The sequence below is a fragment of the Zonotrichia albicollis genome, chromosome 5 (genome assembly GCF_047830755.1).
Source record: "Zonotrichia albicollis isolate bZonAlb1 chromosome 5, bZonAlb1.hap1, whole genome shotgun sequence".
NCBI lineage: Eukaryota > Metazoa > Chordata > Aves > Passeriformes > Passerellidae > Zonotrichia > Zonotrichia albicollis.
This window is the reverse complement of record NC_133823.1, coordinates 29773957-29794509: the sequence shown is the minus strand read 5'-3', so window position 1 is coordinate 29794509 and position 20553 is coordinate 29773957. Positions and strand designations below refer to the sequence as shown.

General features: G+C 35.5%; 1 long non-coding RNA gene across 1 annotated transcript; it reads left to right on the top strand.

Moving 5' to 3' along the window:
- The first annotated feature begins 6469 nt into the window (after positions 1-6469).
- On the top strand, positions 6470-19781 carry LOC113459189 (uncharacterized). Its single transcript, XR_012580432.1, has 4 exons — positions 6470-9272; positions 11543-11652; positions 17863-17967; positions 19677-19781. It is a non-coding gene; the product is annotated as an uncharacterized LOC113459189 (long non-coding RNA).
- The last annotated feature ends 772 nt before the right edge of the window (positions 19782-20553 follow it).

Below are 20553 nucleotides of genomic sequence, written 5' to 3'. Positions count from 1 at the left end.
ATGAAGAAGTATCTCTGCTTAAAAAGTGTAACTCAATTAGCAAGGTAACAAAGAAACTAATATTGTAGGATTTACAATGTCAGAGTGAGCATTGCAAAAAACATATTTGCAGGGCAGTGAAAAAGTTAACAGTGATATTTCCAGTATTACAAGTAGGAAAACAGAACAAATTATATTTCAGCTACCTGGGAAATAACATAAATGTGATGGAAGCAATAGAAGAGAATGAGAAGTAAGTTGATTTTTACTCTGTCTCCTAGTTCTGTGGCAGTGAGGTGCAATTGTCATTTCACCTGAGCACCACATCACCTACAGAAGCATGTTGATATTCTCTCTTCATTGCCATTATTTAATGAGGGACAGGTTGGTTTTTTAATCCTTTTTGAGCACATTGCTGCAGCTGTAGCCTTGCTCTGTATCTGTGCACATATTAACTATGAATATGTTTTGGCCACTGCTGCAGAACAGATGTGCTTAAACTTCCTTCTGGAGAAACTCCCCAAAGAGACCAAAAGGGTTTAGATTCAAAAATAAATTTTATTCCAAAATAGAAGTCCAAGTGTATGACTTTCCAAATGAAAAGAAGTTAAAGTAATGAATAAAAAGAACAAAAATGGAGAGCTTTATATACTGCCCATTCTGTCCCTGTAGACTGGAACTTTTGTGTTTCAGTTCCATTATCTTGATACTTTCTGAACAGCAGCAAGATCTGATCTTTTCCCCTCTGTCCCAGAGAAGCCCTTCCCTTTGTGTTTGTGGCCTAGTTAGCAGACTCATCCTCTCTGCTGCCTCTTAACCTCTGCATGAGCTCCAGCCTTTGGCTGGCTCTTGCTTGCCAGCTCAGCAACCTTTCCTACCCTGCATACACTCAGAAATTCCCTGGTGACAGGAGAAGCCTTCTTCTCCAAAGGGCTCTGTTGGAGCCGGACTCTTCTTAGGAGAGGAGCCTGGGGACACAGACATAAATTTTAGCAAAGATGGTCAAGAGAGCAAGTACTGTTGTCTACTATGCATTGAAGCACTGTATATTTCAGGATGGATACTTGATGGTTTCTTTGTTGATTTGTTTATATTTAATCTTCAGTTGCCTTAAAATTACATTAGCATACCTTTTAATTATTGGACAAGGCTTGATTTGAATTATCAGGAGGCTATGTGTTATTAATAAAACGTAGTTAGTTAAATGTTTCAAAATAATGTTGGCTTCTGGTTAAACTAAGCCTGACTTTAAGATGGTGGATTTTTGCACACACTAGCCTTAAAACTATCCTCCTTTGTGAGAATAATTTCTGAGACATTTATCAGACAATTAAAATTGAGATGTCTGGGCAGGTTTTCTAATGAAGGATTAATACTGTACAATTTTATTTCTTTTGGTTTGCTCTTACATTCATACCTTTTGTCATGCTATTTTGTAAGACTTTTATCAAGTGCTACATTGGTAATCCTCTTTCCAACATGTCCTTTGCAGTTTTGAGTTCTTCACTTGTTTTGTGCTCTTGCCACTTCTCTTCCCACAGATTAAACCCCTTACATAGAAGCAGTCGATAGCACTACCTGACAGTGATGGGAATACTCAGAAAAAAGGAGCATTTTGTAAAGCTCAGAATCTCAGGCAAGAATGTAATTTCACTGTTGATAAAACACAAACACAACAACCCAAACGCACAAAGCAAAACTAAAGAAATATAGCAAATTCAACAAAACAATACTAATCTAGATGGATAAAGATGTAACACCACCTAGACTGAGAAAAGTAAACTTGCTATAAATTCATAAACTATGTTCTTTTAGTTTTCCTTTTCATTTTTGTTTGATGTATTTTTAAAGATTGCTACCTACAGGAGTTCATTGAATTGCAAATATTTGGCATAAATTACCCCCTTACCTGGTTCTACAGAATAGTTTAGTTGACTGGTAAAGATAGAGAATTTCAGTTGCTTTGTGGAACAATCTCCATGTAAAATGACTGGCAGAGTATAGTTATAAGAGGTAAGAAATAGAGGAAGGAAAAACTGAGTTGGGTTCTTGTTGATATTAAAACTGTTGGAGATAAAATTTATTGAAAAAGTAAAACATTTCTAAGGCTTGCATTTCATTGTATATTAAGATACAGTCCATTGATAACAAGTGGTTCTTCAGAGCATGCTCTTTTCTTCACAGATTAATTTCCTAAACAAGTAGAAATTATAAATCTGTCTCAGCATTATGTTTCATGTCTTGTAGATCAGAAAATGCTCTGCAGCTGGATGACTTCAGTGCCACTGAAGCTGTATATAACAAAACAACAGAAAAGGAGTCAGGGAGGAGAAAAGAACAATAACATGGAGAAACTCATCCTTTTTTCTTCTACCTCTGAGTGGGGGTTGGTGTCTCTCTAGGAATCAAGGTGCTCGAGTTCCCTTGAGGCAAAAGCGAATAAATTGCCAGTAGCAGACAAGGTGAATGCAATTGCGTAAAAGGTGGGTGAATAGAAGAATCTCTTTGTGATTGCTTTCAAAACCATCAAGGGGGTCTGAAATAGGGCAGCCAAAGGGTATATTTTTCACTTTACATAATTTTTTTTGTGGCTGTGTAATTTTCATGTAAAATTTATAATGTTGTATGTTCAAAATAGATGATGAAACCTGGTTTGCAAATTACAATGCGTCTATCATTAGATACTATGATTCACTGTGTTACTACGATTCACTTAGCTCAATTCTTAAGGAAAATCATAGGCAGTGATTTGGAAAAGCTCCCCCTCTACAGCAGAAACACAATAATTTCTTTCCAAGTAAGAGCTGTTAAATATGTAGCCAATGCATCATTTGCATATTAATAGTGAAAGTATTCTGATAAATTACAGTTTTCTGTCTTTTTAAATCACGCATATAGCTCTTGAATGTTGTATAATATTATCACTGGATCATAGAGATTTTCAGCTTTATCTAATATAATTTGTTATAAGCATTAAAATGAAGCTCCCAGCTCTTCCTGATTAACAGTCTTTTTTTTTTTTTGTTTCTATAGCTAACATCACAACAAGAGTAAAATTATTTGAAATAAATATCACTTTTAAAAGAGGAGAAAAATAAAGTATTTTGCTTTAGCATATTATTTTCTTCTTGCACATTTTCCTTGTCAGGTTCTTCATAGAACATGCTGTTCTCTCTTGTGACACAATGCCTAACAGATTTCTACAGAAATATTTTGTTCTGTAAAAAACCTAAAACATGTCTAGAAAAAAAGAATGCACTTCATTACTAGAGTGTCTTTCTCATCCTAGGCTTTCTTTATTCAAATTCATGAATTTGAGATGGTTGCTAACAGCCTATTATAGCAGCATAAGATAGTGGAAATGGTACAAGCTCAGACTAAAAGCATTTTACCTGACTACACAGGCAGCCGTGTGTTTTACTAACACTTAACTTGAAAAAATATTACAAAGTAAAGGATCATTACTTTAGACTTAATGAAAAGCATCTCTTCATCTAGGAGAGGTCATAGTAGATAAGATGGTGAATGTGTGAAGAGAGTGAAAGAGCTTGTGAATCTCTCACAAGCCCTGACACATCTTTTGTGCTCACTCAGGAGAAATGTGTAAGTGTATTCAAGCTGCTTTTAGTGAGAGGGTAATTTTCTATGAAAGTTTCTTTTGGATTAATTCACTTAAGAGAAGGTAGTGCTTTTCTTTTCTCCAACACTCTGGGGTCAGGAGATTTTAACTCCTGGTAAAATGCAGTGAAAGGCTCCATGCCCTAAGGCTGTAATGGTTGCTAGCTTCTCTGGGGAAACCTATAAATACAGTACTGTCTCTATCCATATGTTCCACACAGCTCAGGAAATCTGTGGCAGGACCACATCTGAGCTTTCCCACATGAGACCTATAACACCACAGTAGTTATCTTTGTGGCATGATGGTTTCTCTTCTGGAAAGGTAATAACGCATTTTGAGAGAATGCAAAATATTGATTGCTGGGTACTTGAGCAAGAGTAGGATGAATGTTTTCCAGCAGGAAGGGGTGTTACAGAAGATATATAAAATATAAGATGCATCATTGTGTGTGGCCCTGTGTAAGTTAAAAACATAAGAAAATTTAAAAAAACAACAACAAAAAACCCCAAACAAACACACTGTAGCTTCAAAAAGAATATTTCTTAATAGAAGAACTGGGCCTACACTTGGAATGCTTAACAGGACTTATAAGTAAAAGTGCTTCTTAATCCAAATGAAGGATCAGCCTGAGAGTATGATATAAGGCCTTGGATGGCACATAAAAACTAATGTGTTCTTACCTGCTTCTAAAATCCTTGCAGCTATGGTTGTATAGCTGAACTATTAGTTTATTTTTATTCAAGGAATGACACATCTGCACTTCACTTTATCCCCAGGCTTAAACATATTATGCTTTAACTACTATTACACCCTCTCTTTCATCCCATGGCAGACATATCACTTTGATTTTATATCGTTTTACTGAGTGCTTATTTTATGACAGGTTTCTGTTTTGTTTGCATTGGGAGAGGGAGGGGATGTTGAAGGCAGAAGAAGGAGGGAACATTGAGGGAATTTTCACCCATATTCAGACAATTCTGTACCTTGCAAAAGTGAAGTTATATTCCTTTTAAAGAAACAACATTATAAACTACAAATATTCATTATTCCCTCTGACAAAAGAATATTTCATTCAGGGTAATAAAAGAATATTTGTGGTGGTGAACTGCCCTAGAATGAAATATTTCTTTCTTGTTATAAATCTGTGCAAATGCTTTAAAAATATATTAGTTCATTATAATATATTCACAGGCATCCACATTTTCACACAGAAATTGACAAATATACCTGTGTGTGTCAACAAGTATATTCATTCATCCATGCAAAATGGATGCTTCAGATGAATATTTGTATCATCCTTTGGTTTGCTACACACACACATGCACATATATATAAAAAAAAAGAAGACTGTTTTGTTTTTTTTTTTTAACAAATAATTGGACATTAACCCAAAATCATATGTAATTTGCTGCACTGGAAATACCATCAACAAAACTTTATTGTAAATGTCTTTAAATGTAGGGGAAGTTGTAAGTCAAAGGATACTTGTCAGTGCAGGTTGAAAATTAAGATTTTCATCTGAATGACAATTAATTTAGAATCTTGTGAATGTTTTTAGATGTTACTTTAACAGGTACTGCCTCTGGGGAAAAAAATACTTAGAAGTCTTATGATAACCCAGAATACTTATTTTACCATACTTTTAATTTAATATTTTCAGGTGAATGTGGCAAACAATACTTTAGCTAGTCTTTACAAATTATATGTATGATACTTTTACGGTAATATATGTACAGTGGCTGCTTGTACTTCATGATGTTTATTCTTATTGAAAAGCATAATTATATACAGTTGTCCAAATGACATTGTGTTGATAATATTTGCCACAACTCCTAGAAATTCCAACATTTATTCTCGTAATGTCTCTACCATAAATAATATTTATCAGAAATCAATTTTATAGAAAAGAATAATTATCTAAAAATTCTAGGTTGCACTATGAGTATGATAACAAACATAAGCAATATAATTGATGTTCAGATACAATTTTTACCATACATAACATTTACAGAAATAGAAAAAAAGCATTCATGCTCCTATTTTTCTCTCAAGACTTATTCTCAAAATGTATCAATCCTGCAATGAATAAGGAAGATAGCAATGCAGTTTTGCATGGTAAAATATATGCAATAAGGAGTAAAGCTTAAAAAAACTGGAATTATTGTTTCATATAACACAAAGTCAAGCTGTAGGATTTATTGTCTTAGGGTGCAGTAGAAGTCGCAATGTATAGGGGCTGAGAAGTATGAAATCCTCTCAGTGACTATCAAACATGACTGTGTGGATGAGAGTTCCAGAGAGGCTTAGAGAGTAGTACTTGAGGGAGGCTGAAAATCTATGTTGTTTTCTAGCATTTTCTCATATTAACAGATGCTTTGGAAAATACTAGACAGATCAATGAACGACATATTTAGTAAGTGTATATTATAGTTTTAAGGAAATTATAATGTAAGTTTTAGTCTAATTGCCATAGAAATTTTCCTGATATTTTTCAAAAGTACTTCTAAATTCAAAGATGAAAATTCACCCCCAAAAAAAGGTGCAAAATTTCTTTGTGGGCTTTTAAATTGAAAGTGATATGTATGTGGAATAATTTTTAAAAATGGAATTCAGCCCCAAAGGACAGAATAACAAACTGCAGCAGGTTTCATATTGGTACTATATGTAAACTTGAGCTCAGTTTCATTTGAAACTAAACTCTCTCTATGAATAGTAATATATTTATTACTTTATGTATTAAAAGTGTATGCATATTAATTTATAGTATAATAATTATTATATAAATTACATTGATAATTTAGTATTTGCAACAACATTTAGCTAAATATCTGTTTCATAGTGCAGATGTAATGTTGTTGATGGAAACTTGAGGGCGGACTTGGAAAATTCCAAGTTGCACTCATGGTCATTTCCTCACACTGGAAGAAACTTGTGAACAAATCCATCCTCTAAGGATTTAGTCCCTTTTGCAGGAGTCACAGAAACATTTAAGATGATGACAAGTATCTCTGTGTTGGAATGCTTAGTTTGATTTTTTAATTTTCTTACACTACCACTCAGTCTGCATGTTATTCCAGGCTCTATTTCCTACTCTTAAGAGAATAACTGCTTTCCCACCAGATAAGAATAAAGTGAGATACTGGGAATATACCATAGGAGAAAGAGAAAAGAAGGAATTATGTATTATATTTCAAAGATTATTTTTTAAAAATGTTTCTTAGCTGTAAAATTACCATACGCATGTGCAACCTGTACCATCCACGTTATAGCATCAGTGACTTTGACCAGTGCTTGAAGTTTTCTGGTTGAAATGACAAGTTAAGTTATGGAACAACATTTTCCTTTCCTTTGCTTCTTGGAAAAAAAATCTTTATTGCCTATTTTAAGTAGTTTGCTGAGTTTATCCCTATGCTAATTCAAGCACAGTGATTCTCTCCCTGCTGTTACAATGCCTGGAACAGCATATATTTTAGATGATGGAAATTAATTTCAGTGTCAGACTTTCATGAGTACACCAAGGGAAAAATAAAACAATCAAAAAATATTTTAAAGTGGAATGCAAGGAGAATGGAGGAAATCATAAAGATTTATAAAGGATACATATTCATAAAAATAAAATTTTAAAAGTTAATTAACTAGGAACAGTGTTTTCTAATTAAAAATAATAAACAATGAAAATTATCCCAAACTGGTTTGTCTATGAAATATATATTTTGCATTTGTAATCTTCTTCCCTTCCCTGCCTATTATATCAGAAGGTGTTCAGTCAATAAAGTCAGGGTACACCTCTTAGTTGCTTTAAAAGGGGTAGAATTTCTCACACAATTCAGAAAATATTCTGAAAAAGGCGTTTCTTGATCAAAATATTAAATAATCACATTTTCATCTTCATTTATCAGTAAATTTCTTGTAATCTCAGAAAAATTTGATCCACCACATAATATCCTAAGTCAATTAAAGGTGTTAACTAGCCACAGTTAGGATTGGCCCCTCATTTGGAGGTTTAAGCACCACCACTCAGCTGGAAGAATGTTTATCAACCTGCTGTTGTGCAAAGTTGCCCAAGTTACTTCAGAACACTTTTAGTGTCTGTTCATACTAACTCCATTCCCCTTGGAATTTCATAATAGAGTAACAAGTTATAAATAGTGGTAGTGGAAGACAATATTTTAAAATATCACAGTTGTTTTTACCACCTGCCCTTTAAAATTCATTCATCTTCTACAATGCACAGTGATATTTAATACAGACATTCCTAAGCAGACCAAAAATCAATATTTCTATTTATATCATTCAATGCAGCTCTCTGAAAATACAGTCTTTTCAACTTATACTTCAGGCTAATTTCACAAGATCTTCCTTAAAAAACACAGTCCTTATTTCCAGGATGTTTCATGTGCAGCCTCACCGGATGGTTGAGAGAGGGGATTGTCCCTCTCTGCTCTGTGCTGGTGTGGCCTCACCTTCAATATTCTCTGCAGGTTTGGGCACCACAATGTAATAAAGATGTAAAACTATTATAAAACATCCAAAACAGGGCTACAAAGATACTGGGAAGGAAACAATATATTTACTTTCTAATTCTTTTTTTTTTTTTTTTTGCAATTTAATAGACAATAATCTTTTAGAATGTCTCCCTTTAAATAATTTAAGCATGGTTACAGCTTGAAATAAGACTTGGAGGTAACTAATCATGCATAGTTTGGGAGGACACTGACCTCTCTGCTCACTACAGAGAGGCTCAATTATCAAAACTATTTCAAGTTATTGTTTTAGACAGAAGCAGAATAAGTTAAATGGAATAAATCAAATGTATTATTTTTCTGTCAGTCTGAATATTATTTATATTTCTGTTAAATTCTGTGCTAAGACTCCCTGTAAGGAGTAAGGAGTCCCCATTCTGCATGACAATTTTCATGTCACTATATAAATCTTCTATTTCTTGTGGAAAACAGAAGAACTCATTAGAAAATGACCCAAAAGTAATTACATACGTGACAGGAGATATTGTTCCGCATCTCATGACTAGATAAGAGTGGTTCTGGAAGTTACAGCATGTAACATCGTGTATGTACCCAAAACTTTGAACAAAACTGTGATTTTTTTTCATTTATGATCTTTTTTTCCATTTTCAAAGATAAAGCAAAAATCAGAGATTGCTGACATTTTGTAAAAAAGTGAAAGAACGGAGAAACAGAAAGAGAAGGGGTTTGGGTGACAGGGATTCAGATAAGCTTTACCATGGCAACTACTGTACCACAGAAAAGGTCGATTAACATGGAGCTGGAGATTAGGACAGAATGCCAGTGGTGTCACTAACACTCTTCTTCCTTCTCCCCAAGGAAGTACAAATGCAATCAGTTTTCGCCCACAGATGCCTTTTTTCTCAGGAGAGATGAAGATGACCAGGAGAGATATAGAACATTTTATTATTTTTTTCCTATCAAAATACAGGGAACCAAAAAGCATTTTTCAGTCTGCCCCTGTGATGGTGTTTGGGTCACTCAATTTGCTCTCTGCTGGATATGTTAATAGAAGTCCTGCTATGTCCTATTCCTGTGAGCTATAAATTTTGACAGCCTTTTGAAAGCTTGTACAGTAAAGAGAAGATTTTAGATTAAATCATCTTGAAGACTTATCTTGTCCAGAAAGGTTCCAAAGTTTATCCAAGCAGGTAAGTTTTTCTTCAAGACAGGAATAACCTTTGGATAAGATTGTAGGTGGGTACTTTTGAGGAGTTTTCTTGAAATAATTATGTCATACTTCACCCTTACTGCAGGCTTTCTGTTGGATGATAGATTTATTTACCGCGATGACAGTTTAAGCACTTTCTTCCACTTTTAAGAATTTTAAATGTTGATGCTAATCTAAATCTATATAAGAGCAGATGAAAAATGTAATTTAGCATTGGTACTATGACTATAATGAAAAGATCTTTGATGCTGATAAATGCAAATCGAGCTAACAGGTCATCATGAATAGATGATCTATTACAGCAGCTGCAGGGACATGTCTCCTTCTTAGAAGTGTTTCAGTTATAGTAAAGGGTACAGCAACACCTTAATCAGCATTTTTAAGTGCTTTCTGCGGTAGCATATCTGCTGCTCATAGAGCAGCCAGTCTGCAGTAGGGAGAAGCTATTCTGCATATAGCTTAAAATATGGGAATCCTGGACTTAAAATATATTTAAAGGAAATGCTAAGAGAATTGGGTTTGTTCAGCCTGAAAAAGAGAAGGCTAAGGGATGACCTAATTATGACCTTCCAGTATCTGAAGGTCAAGATGGAGACAAGAAAGATGGAGAGAGGATTTTTGCCAGACTATGTAGTAACAGGACAAAGGCAAATGGCTTTAAAATTAAAGACGTAGATATTAAATATTAGGAACAATTTCTCTTTTACTCTGAGGGTGATGAGACACTTGAACAGGTTCCCCAGAGCAGATGCCCATCACTGGGAATGTTTAAAGCCAGGCTGATGGAGCTCTGAGCAAGCTGGTCTGGGGACCAGGTTCACAGCAGGAGGATTTGAACTAGATGATCTTGAAGGTGTTCTCCAAACCAAACCATTCTATGTTTCTACAATTCTATGGCTAATAATGACTGGCTGTATTGTAGCATTGTAGGTACATATGCATGCTTCTATTCCTGATCTCCTTGCCTCTGATGCTGGCCTTTAATGATTACAATTTAGACAAATCTGAATAAAGTTTACTGATATGGGATAGGTCATAAACAAGGGGGATTTGAGTCTAGCTAGCACTACATTTTCAACATGTAACTTAGAATGTGTTACACATTAAAGCATTAAATATCACTTTTCTCAGACTTCTGGTAAAAAAAATTAAAATACATTTCAGTACTTAAACTGAAAAAGTCAGTGTGGGGAATAAATCTTTTAGGATGCAGAGTTTTCAGCTGGGTGCTGCAAGTTTGGCAGAGATCAGATGTACAGCAACAGCAGTAGTATGCTAATTGCCGTGTTTTATTTTCTGACCCTACAAAGTGTCTTTTTCTAAGCTCTTGTTTCACTGAAGTGCATCTGACCCATCTCTTCCCCTAAGTGTAGAAAGTAATTCTTTATAGGAAGCCATAAGCTATAGTTGTACATGGAACAGAATTTAGATGGTTAAAAACAGTGTTCCCAGTGGGCCTGCAGGGATAAAAAGACCTCAAAACAAACAAAAAACAACTAATAGCTTTCCAGGTCTAGAAATCAATAACAACAATGTTAGTTACCAAAACTAAAATAAGTATTGAGCATAAAGGTTGTGTAAAAAATAGTAGGTTTACTGAAAGAATATGATTTCTTATGCAAAAGTTCGCTCTGTGCTGCCACAGTAGACATGAAAAAAGAAGGCGCAGTTATAAAAAGAAGTTCTTATTCTGAAATCATATCCAAGCTGTTCAATTTGTCATAAGCCACCACAAGAGGTTCACAGCTGCTGGCCTATGCTGAGGCTTATGTATAGCATCAAAGAGTTGGAGATTGATGCTCAGAGAAAGAGACTCTGGAAGTGGACTTGAATTCTAATTCCGTCTCTTACCTTGTCGTTGATTGTTTCATGGAATGGATAGTGCAGCTGAAGCCAAAATTGTGTTTGCTTTACATCCAGCTCTGAGAACAAGCTCTGGCCACATTTGTTCAAGTATTTTCAGCCAGGGATGACTTACAGAGGCTCAAAAGTAAAATGAACTGAAGTAAATGAAATGAAGTAAAAAAACAAAGTGTGTTAATGCCTTTTCCAGCTGGATTATAAATCCAAATAAAAAGATAACCTGACAAAACTTTTCTGTTGCTGTTTCTGGCAAAACATACCCCTTCTCAGATTCTAAAAGTTTCGAAGAATGAAAGTGCTATTAAAAGGAATTTTTTTCTGTTCTTTTATTTTACCTCATTCTTGTGCTATGGTAAAATGAAATAATTTTTTAAATTTTTTCCCGAGAGCCATTTCACTCAGGACGACTAATGATGCTGTGACACCTGCTGTGACCAAAAGACCTTCACTGGAATGAGGAATCATCTTGAAGTCTAAAGAGCTGGACTCCGATGTAGGTAGGAAAATTTTCACTAAAGTAATAGCAGAATATAGCAGTGCTTCTCGTGGCATATATATCCATAAGATATCCATAATTAGCTGTGTGAATGAAGGCATCACCAGTCAGCTCAAGGCAGTTAATTGTTATGGATCTATTTCAGAGTGGAATGATATGGATTTAATCATGAGCACCTGACTATGATGGGTTGGCCTTGCCTGGGTGACGGTTGCCCACCAAAGCTGCTCTGTCACTCCCCTCCTCAAATGGACAGGGAAGAGAAAATGTAATGAAAGGCTCATGGGTAAGATAAGGACAGGGAAAGGTCACCTGGGGATTAATATCACTTGCAGAAGATCTTCCGCTTGGGAACAAGTAAATTTAATTTTTTGTCAATCAAATCATACTAGGATAAAAAGAAATAAACCCAAATTTTAAAAACATCTTCCCCCTATCTCTTTCTTCACAGGCCCATCTTCACTCCCAATTTTCTCTAGCTCCTCCCCACAACAGCACAGAGGAATGGGGAATGGGAGCTGCAGTCATTCCTCACACATTGTCTCTGCTGCTCCTTCCTCCTCAGGGGGAGCACTCCTCATGCTTTTCCCCTGACCCACTGTCCCCCCCACAGAGGACCATCTCCAATGTGAGTTCTTCCCACAGGCTAGCATTTTTCACAAACTGCTCCAGTGTGCGTCTCTTCAGGAACAGTGGGGGCTAGTCCTTTCAAGAACAGACTGCTCCAGCATGAGTCCCCTACCTGGGCAATAGTCCTGCCACCAAAACCGTCCCAGTTTAGGCTCCTCTCTGCACAGGGTCACAGGTCCCTCCCTGCCAGGTGCATACTCCAGTATTGGCTTCCCTCAGGACACAGCCACCTGTGGTGTGTGGGCATCCGCCTGCAGAGTGAGGGTTTCTCCACAGGCTGCAGGTGATCTCTGCTCCCTGGTGGATCTCCATGGGCTGCAGGGGCACATCCTGCCTCAGCATAGTCTTCCTCATGAGCTGCAGTGGAATCTCAGCTCTGATGTCTGGAGAACCTCCTGCCCCTCTTTCTGTGCTGGCCTTGGTGTCTGCAGGGCAGTTTCACACTCTCAGTCCTCTCTTCTGGCTGCTCTTGTGCAGCATTTTCCCCATCATAACTCTGTTATCCCAGAAGCGCTGCCACCATCGCTGATGAGTTCAGCCTTGGCCAGCAGTGGGTCTGATTTGGCACCAGCTGGGTTTGGCTCCATCAGACATGGGGCAGCTTCTGGCAGCTTCTCACAGGAGCCACTGCTGCAGCCCCCTGGTACCAAACTCTTGCCATGCAAGCGCAATACACTGACATATGTTTATCTATTTTAAGGGATAGCAGTACCTTACTGAGAAATTATTTATTGATACCATATGGCAATCCCCAAAATTATAGCTAAATTAAGTTTAATTTATCTCATAAAACCCTGATTTGTTTTTCAATTAAAAAAAAGGACTTAAAGACTGAAAACATTGCCTAACATAGCTTGTGGGTTTTTTGGAATTGACCTCTTTAAATGTTCTGGCCATACGTTAAGCTGCATAGTGCTACCGTAAGGAAATACAGATGAGGAATGCCTTTTACACAGGAATTCCTAAGCATTTTTTTAAAGCTGTTGTGTTAGTAACCTCTTGCAAATTGCTTTGAAGACTTTAATCCTCAGAAATCTTTCTGTTTCTAGAGATCTAGTAATGATATATAATACATAACTAGAAATATGTTAAAGATCCAGAAGTCAGACAGAACAGATGTGTAATGAAATGTGTGATTCAGTAAAACAGTCCACCAAGAAGCAATTCACTTTATCCACATAAAGAAATTTAAGAATAAAGTTCCTCTCAAACAATTCTATAACTGCAATATCTCTAAACCACAAGAGGAAAAGAAAATATATTTGATGTTATGACTGAAAATAAGTACAGAGATTTTGAGGAAGAATTGTTTCTGAAATACTTAGGTATGTCCTCTGAAAACATTCTAGATAATCAGAAAGGGAAGTAAAAGGTACATAAAGGGCTATCAAGTTATTACTGTCTTGTGTGTTGTACCTGTGTGCAGTAGCTGAGTGTGTGTGTTGGAAACTGCCTTTTTATATGTGCCTGGTGGTTAGACAAGGAAAGAGAACCTGGAAAATTTGATACAGAACCACTTGTTTTATTTTTCATGCGTAATGCAATTTCTTTTTCTACTGCTCCATGTGACCTACTTTACTGAAATTGTGTTTATCATAATGATATTTTAGTGTTTATTCTTTAGGTAGTCCTTTGAGAATCAATGAGTTGGACTCTGTGGTCCTTATGTGTACCTTCCAGCTTGAGATATTCTATGATTTTCTATATGTAGTGTCTTGATTGCCAATTTCATGATAAAAAATTTACATTAAATACTAGGTTTCTTTTTCTGAGCTCCTCACTGGAGAATAAATGAAAATCTGAAAGCAGGACTCAAACAACCACCTAAAAATAACATGGCTTTAGTAATTGCCTTTAATCTATTTTCACTGTCATATTTTTATATCAATGTAATTATTAGGAAGGTTAAAATTTTGATAGACATTATGTATTCTACTAAGTAAAAAATAATAATATAAGCACTGACAGGAAGAGCAAACTTACAAGTCACTTTCAAAAGTGAGATTATGTCAAAACAGTTTCTATGAAGATTAATTACACTTAATATAATCAAAAGTACAGTAGAATACTGCAATACCATCAAAAGTCTCCAATATATATTTAGGTCCATTTTCTAATAAATAAAAAGTCTTGTAATATCAGTTCTTCTGGTAAGTATGAAACTGTAAAAATCTGAAATGAAAAAACAAAAATGCAAATTTCATTTAAATCTCTTTTCTTCTTTATCTGGAGCAAGATACAGGGGTATTTTCCCCTCCACTGGACATGACACACATGTGCCTTGCTTGGGGAATTTGCCCATCATATAAATCAAGGACAGTGCACAGCAACATCTGTTATACATGCCTACACCTCTTAAAGAATTTTATCATGCCGCAAAATGAAAAAACTGCATTGTCCTATATGACATCTATTCCTTATATTTGAGAAGCATATTTTCCTAAATGTTTTCATAATAACAGACTAATGTAAATAAGCATATAATTTTCTTCAGATAACATAACCATATTCTATTTTACCTTTCTTCTTTTTTTTGCCTCCTCCTTTCTGATGATCATGGAATGACTATAAACAGAAGACTGACTAATTTATTCAAATTATATTTTGGGAGGAGTGCTGGAACATTGTTTTCTTTTATTTTGCAGATTTATGTGTCAGTTGTTAATGGATTATTTTGTCCCAAATGTAGTCCTGGATATTGCCTTTCCCAAGTCAAAGCTCACTAGGAGAGTAATTCAGAGATATAAATTTAGGGAAGAGAGAAACCCCAGGTCCTACCTCCTCTCAAGCTGTTTCAGATTTAAAAGAGACTATGAAATGTCTACATTTTTGAAGGGAAGGAAAAAAAAGGAAATTTCCTTATGAAAAAACCCAGAGCTTTATATAATCAGCTAGAAATGTTCTTGTCTTCAGATAGCTAGTTGAAAAGACAGAATATGATTGTCTGATTCTCTTTAAAAACCAGAAGCAGATCATTACCACGCTAATTATATCCAGAATCTGAATTGTCACAGTGTTCTTGAAGTATAATTGATATACACCATAGGAAGTGAATCAAAGTTATATAAAAGAATCTTTATCTTGTAACTTTAGTATCTTGTCAAACGTTGGTTTTGCATTTTCGGCAAAAATCCACGTGGCAGGATCATGGTAAATGGTTCCTTAGATATAAACCATCCTGTTCCTCAGTTTGAAGAAGATGCAGGAATGTGTAGCCCAGATTGCCTGAGTCATGGAAACTAGCAAGAAACAGCAGAGAGACTCATTAGACATTAATACACAAAGATAAAAGGTCTTGATGCATAGGACATCCTTCAGAGCCAAATATCCAAATCACCTAGACAAGGGTGAGACTGGGCAGCAAAAGCACCACCACCACTTTAAGGAGAGGCAGGAGCCTGCTTCTTTCTGAGCAGTAAATCTGTCTTTAGGCTCTACACAGTGTTACTCACCCCCTTGTAGTGAAGAACAGGCTTTTACTCACATCCTTATCCTGGTATTTCCTACAGACTGATTCTAGTCAGTGTTGATTGCTGTAGTTTCCAATCCAGGTTAAGCACCTTTCCTGCCTCTATCATTTCTGTAGCACAAATAAGCATATCAGCATTGCCACTGGCTTTCTCAGAGTCCATTTCTCCTGTCCATTTCTAGAGTCCACAATGCTGAGGATTACAATCACAAAGTCCTGCTTTTATTTGTGACTTGGTGTTTGTAAGTTTTAAGCCATTTAAACCTGGCATTGTCAAACAAAACAGCCTAGGAGAAAGCATGAGAGAAGGGCATGCAGACTAGTCATGTTTCATTTATGCAGCTATACAAAATCCAAGATCTCTCACGTTCAGAACAAATGACTCATAGCAAAAGATTCTGGGAAGTGAAGGATCTCACTCCTTTGATTGTCTTTCTGGTAAACAAAGCAACAGAAAGGAGCAAGGATGGCTGCTATATTATTATGATTAATATATTTGGATGAGAGTCTTAAGAGGATTAGCCAGGATACAGACTGTTCCAGCTAAGTGATTTACAAAGAGCCAGGATAGCCAAGTGCTTAGGATAGCTTGGAAGATCAGGCAAAGCTGTGGACAAAGTGAGGATGGGTTGGAAGGATAAACAAAAAAACTGTGCCAAAGGAGTTTAACATCCTTGGGGGGGAAATTAGATTGTTTTTTATATCATAATTTCTGATGCTGGTGTTTCCAAGAGAAATCTTTTTGAATTCTTTCAAGGTGAAAACAGACGATGCTTCTGAGAAAATCGAATGGGGGGTAAATATAGGAAATGATCTCCAGAGGAGGAGCAGTCAAAGAGAAAAAAATTGCAGTTCTGGTTTGATTCTAAACATTTTTGTTGACTAGAGAAGAATATTTTAGTTTGACTAGGGTCTGTACTGTCTTTATAAATAATAACTCCAAAGGAGAGACTGGACCACTGTCCAGAGGGATGTAGTTAGTCATCCCTATCAGGGAATCATTAAATAATCAGATCATGCCTTTCCTTCTGAACCAGCTGTGATCTGCATTTGGAAATAAACACAAGGAAAAAACACAGTGAAAAAAAAATCTTATGATTTATGAGGTGTTGTCAATCTGTGTGAGATCCAAAGCTAAGTAGTAGAATCTTTCTTACATTTTAATTCTAACACATCGCTTGTATGAATGTTTGCTTTAAAAAACTTCAATTTCACAGAATACTTTTCCACCTAATTCTTGTAGTTATAAAATAGATCCTTTGTAAGGAAGCTGAAGTTCTTCTGCGTGAAAAGAATGAATTTTAAAAAAGAAAAGTTTGAAGCGGAAAAATTGTTAAATACTCATTAATATGAATTCAAATAGGCAACCTGATGTACCTAATGGACTTTGAAGGGACTGGTAATTTGAAAAATCATTAGAAAGTCATGCAAGAAAGAGTGAGGTAAATTTTAAAAGGTTATATAAAAAAGATTAAGTATATTAAGAAGTCTGAACACCCACATATAAGTGAAGTCAGAAAGAAAAGAGAGGCACAGTGAGAAAGAAAATTTTAGCTAGTGGAATTTATAAGAGGTAGATGAGAAATGATAAACTTTAGGTTAGAATGTTTTTAATGAAAAAAGTTTTACTCTTCATCTTGGACATGTTTATGGAGGGCTGTCTCCTGTGGTAGAATGTGTTTTACTAGAATTTAACCTTTGGAATCTAACAACCTGTTGCTGATATATATGTATATGTATAAATATAATCCAAATATATTACTAATTTTTAAATAATTTCCCATATTTTTATAATGCCTATAATCTTAATTAACTAAGAACCAGAAGGAAGAGACAAAAATAGAATGGACTCTTCTGTTGAACATGCTTTTTTGATTGAAGAGTTGTAGCTGGAAATGTTGCTGTCTGTTCCTCTACACTGTTTAAAAATACAAATGTCTATTAATTCTTTTGACTAGCATTTTTTTAATAAAGTGCCTGAGATCACAAAAAAAATTATGATTTTTTAATTTTTTTAAATTATTTTAATTTATTTTTCTTTTTAAATTTCACAGCTTGCTTTGTTGGGAAATTGTATCCTACTGGGATGAAATTATTATTCTGTTCCCACAGAAGCAAAAGCTGGGAGCTGCCTGATTCTTAATGCGTCAGGAAAACTAAGTGCATTTCTGGCAAAACTGAGAAGAAGGCCTTCCTATACCACCAGCATATTAAGAGGTTTGTAAAATTTCCAATGAAATTAAATAAAATCAATATTATTAAAGAAAATATTTTTCTAAGGTGAAAAGAAAGTGTGTTTGAGTCCAATAGTTTATTTACTTTCAGAAATTCTCTCCAAATATGCTAATTGTTCCTGCCTATGAAGAAAAATTCAATTCCATTATCACTGTCACGTTTATTTCAAGTTTATGTTACTGTTTTCAAATTTGACTTTTTTCTACATACATTTATATTATTGCTAGAAGTTATCGCAGGACATTTTATTTCAGTATTCCAAACAAGTTCTATAGTTATCAAATATTCATTTTTGACCCTTAGATTTCAAAAAGAACAAGTTTTTTGCTTCTTCCTTACCAATGCCTGTTTCAATTAGAAAAATGATGCAGAGACCCCACTTTGATTCTCCCCTCCTGACAGGTGTAGGTTTTGACACAGGAATCACACACTGCCAATGCTGCTGCTAAGCCCACCTTATCTGTCAAAGTTGGTTATTTCCTGATGAGGTCTGTCTGATCACCATGTAAAAAAGATTCTATCCAGGGTGCTGATCTTCACTCTCACATTTTACAGCTCCTGTCTGTCAGCTGAAGTTTGGCTGCCTGTTTATTTAGTCAAGAAATTGATTTTAATCTGAGGTGGAGAATGTTCAGAAAACTTTACTGCCTATTGACTTGAGGGCAACTCATAATGCATGTTCCCAAAGCTGGCCACTCAGGTGGCATGCTCAGAGATTCATGTACACATTTATCAATCAACCATATTGATATTGGGATATTTATAGTGAGGCCAGTGGGCAGTAAAGAGCAGTGTTTTGAAAAGACACTGAAGATTAGATAGGTGATGCTGAACAAAGGGAAAAAGAGGAAAAGTAAGCATACAGAAGCTTAAATAACACACCTGTAAGTTTCCCATAGTGATGAAGTCTTGAAAGTATTGTGGGAAAAGAAGAAACATTCTGCAAGGAAAATCTACTTTTCAGGGGACTAGTCTGCTCAGTATTTACATTTAAGAAATCCATATGGAAGGATTAATAAACTAATAAGAAACAGAAACCTATGGGAGATAATGATGATTAAAGCAATATTTTCTCCACCTTCAGAAGTGAAATTTAAACAGGACAAATTTGTTGTAAATTATGTATCCTGCAGTTCAGTCTTGTAACTGCTGTTTCCTTTAAGTACCCCAAAAAAGATATGGCAATGTTGGAATGAGTTCAGGTAAAATCAGTGGGAGCCACCTCAATCATCTGCTGGTTTTAGGTGTCTTTCTATCATAAAAATGACAAGATGACATAAACCACAGCCAGTAGTCTTGATCTTGGCTATTATACATATGTATAAAAATGTATTTCAATAGTAGAGATTAGTAATCACATCACACACTGTGCTCCTCCTTTTTTCCAAGTCTTTACAATGTGTTACTGTCTGCCAGACATGTCCTTAGTGATGTTCCTGGAGACAGAATCTGTTGGAGTGCAGTAACATCAACCCTGACAAAGAAATGCCCTCCTGACACAGAAAATGTGCATGTATGGATAACCCAAAGTAACAGTACTTTTTCCTAAAGCACCGTGGTAACTTCTGTGATTTGGGCTGAAATTTAAAAAGCTTGTGTCTTTGCAAAGTCTTTCTGTAGTTCTAATATTGTGACTAGCTGACATTTTCAAACTGTTTTCTGTTTTTCCTCTACATTTGACATAACTGAAGATGTAGAAACTACCATCAGCCTGCATGCAGCAAGATGAGATTTTGACACTTCACAAAGACACATGCCAGAACATAAACTGAGGCCACTGAGGGATAAGAAGAAGCTAGGTTATTTTTATGGCCTCCTTAGATCCAATATGGCAATTTCTATAATCACTAAGATTTTAAACAGGTATATGGATAAAAAATTTATTAACTACATTAGAAAAATAATTTTTTGTTTCCCAGCCTCCAAAATGCATAAGAAAGCTTGAAATTGATTTCTAAATTCGTTCTTAAAGAAAGCATATATTTTTCTTTTCTTTTCTTTTTGTAGAGAAGATTGCATTTAGATACACAGTGTGATATGGTATGAATAACTCATCTGAAAATTTCTGCTACAATACATTTCAGTGGTTTCAGCAATAGCTAATAGATTAAACAATACAGAAGAAGTTCAAAGGTTTTTGGCTGTCCTAAGGAGTTAGTAGTTTAAGGCTGAATGGAAAAAGAATAATTTACAAAAAATATATGGTGGAGAATAAGAAACCATTGAGTTTATACTGATAAACATGAAAAACAATGGGCATGGAGCAGTGTGTACCCTCCATGCTGTCATAACTAAGAAATTCAGGTTCTTTTTTCCCCATCTTCTCTCTGCCTATCACAAGAAATGTTTATGCTGGTTAAATGAAATGTAGGACAAAGGGGAGAGGAGCTGAAATATGAATGATTAAGGGGTTGATAGATTGTGTACTGAAATGATTTTGTAACTTCCCTCTAGATCAGGTTTTTCTATCTGTAGATGTCCACTTTAAATCAGAGTAGCAGACAGGTCTCTTTGCCTGGAGAGGAAAACAGCTAGTTTGTGCAATGTCTGAGTGAGAACTGATGAAAC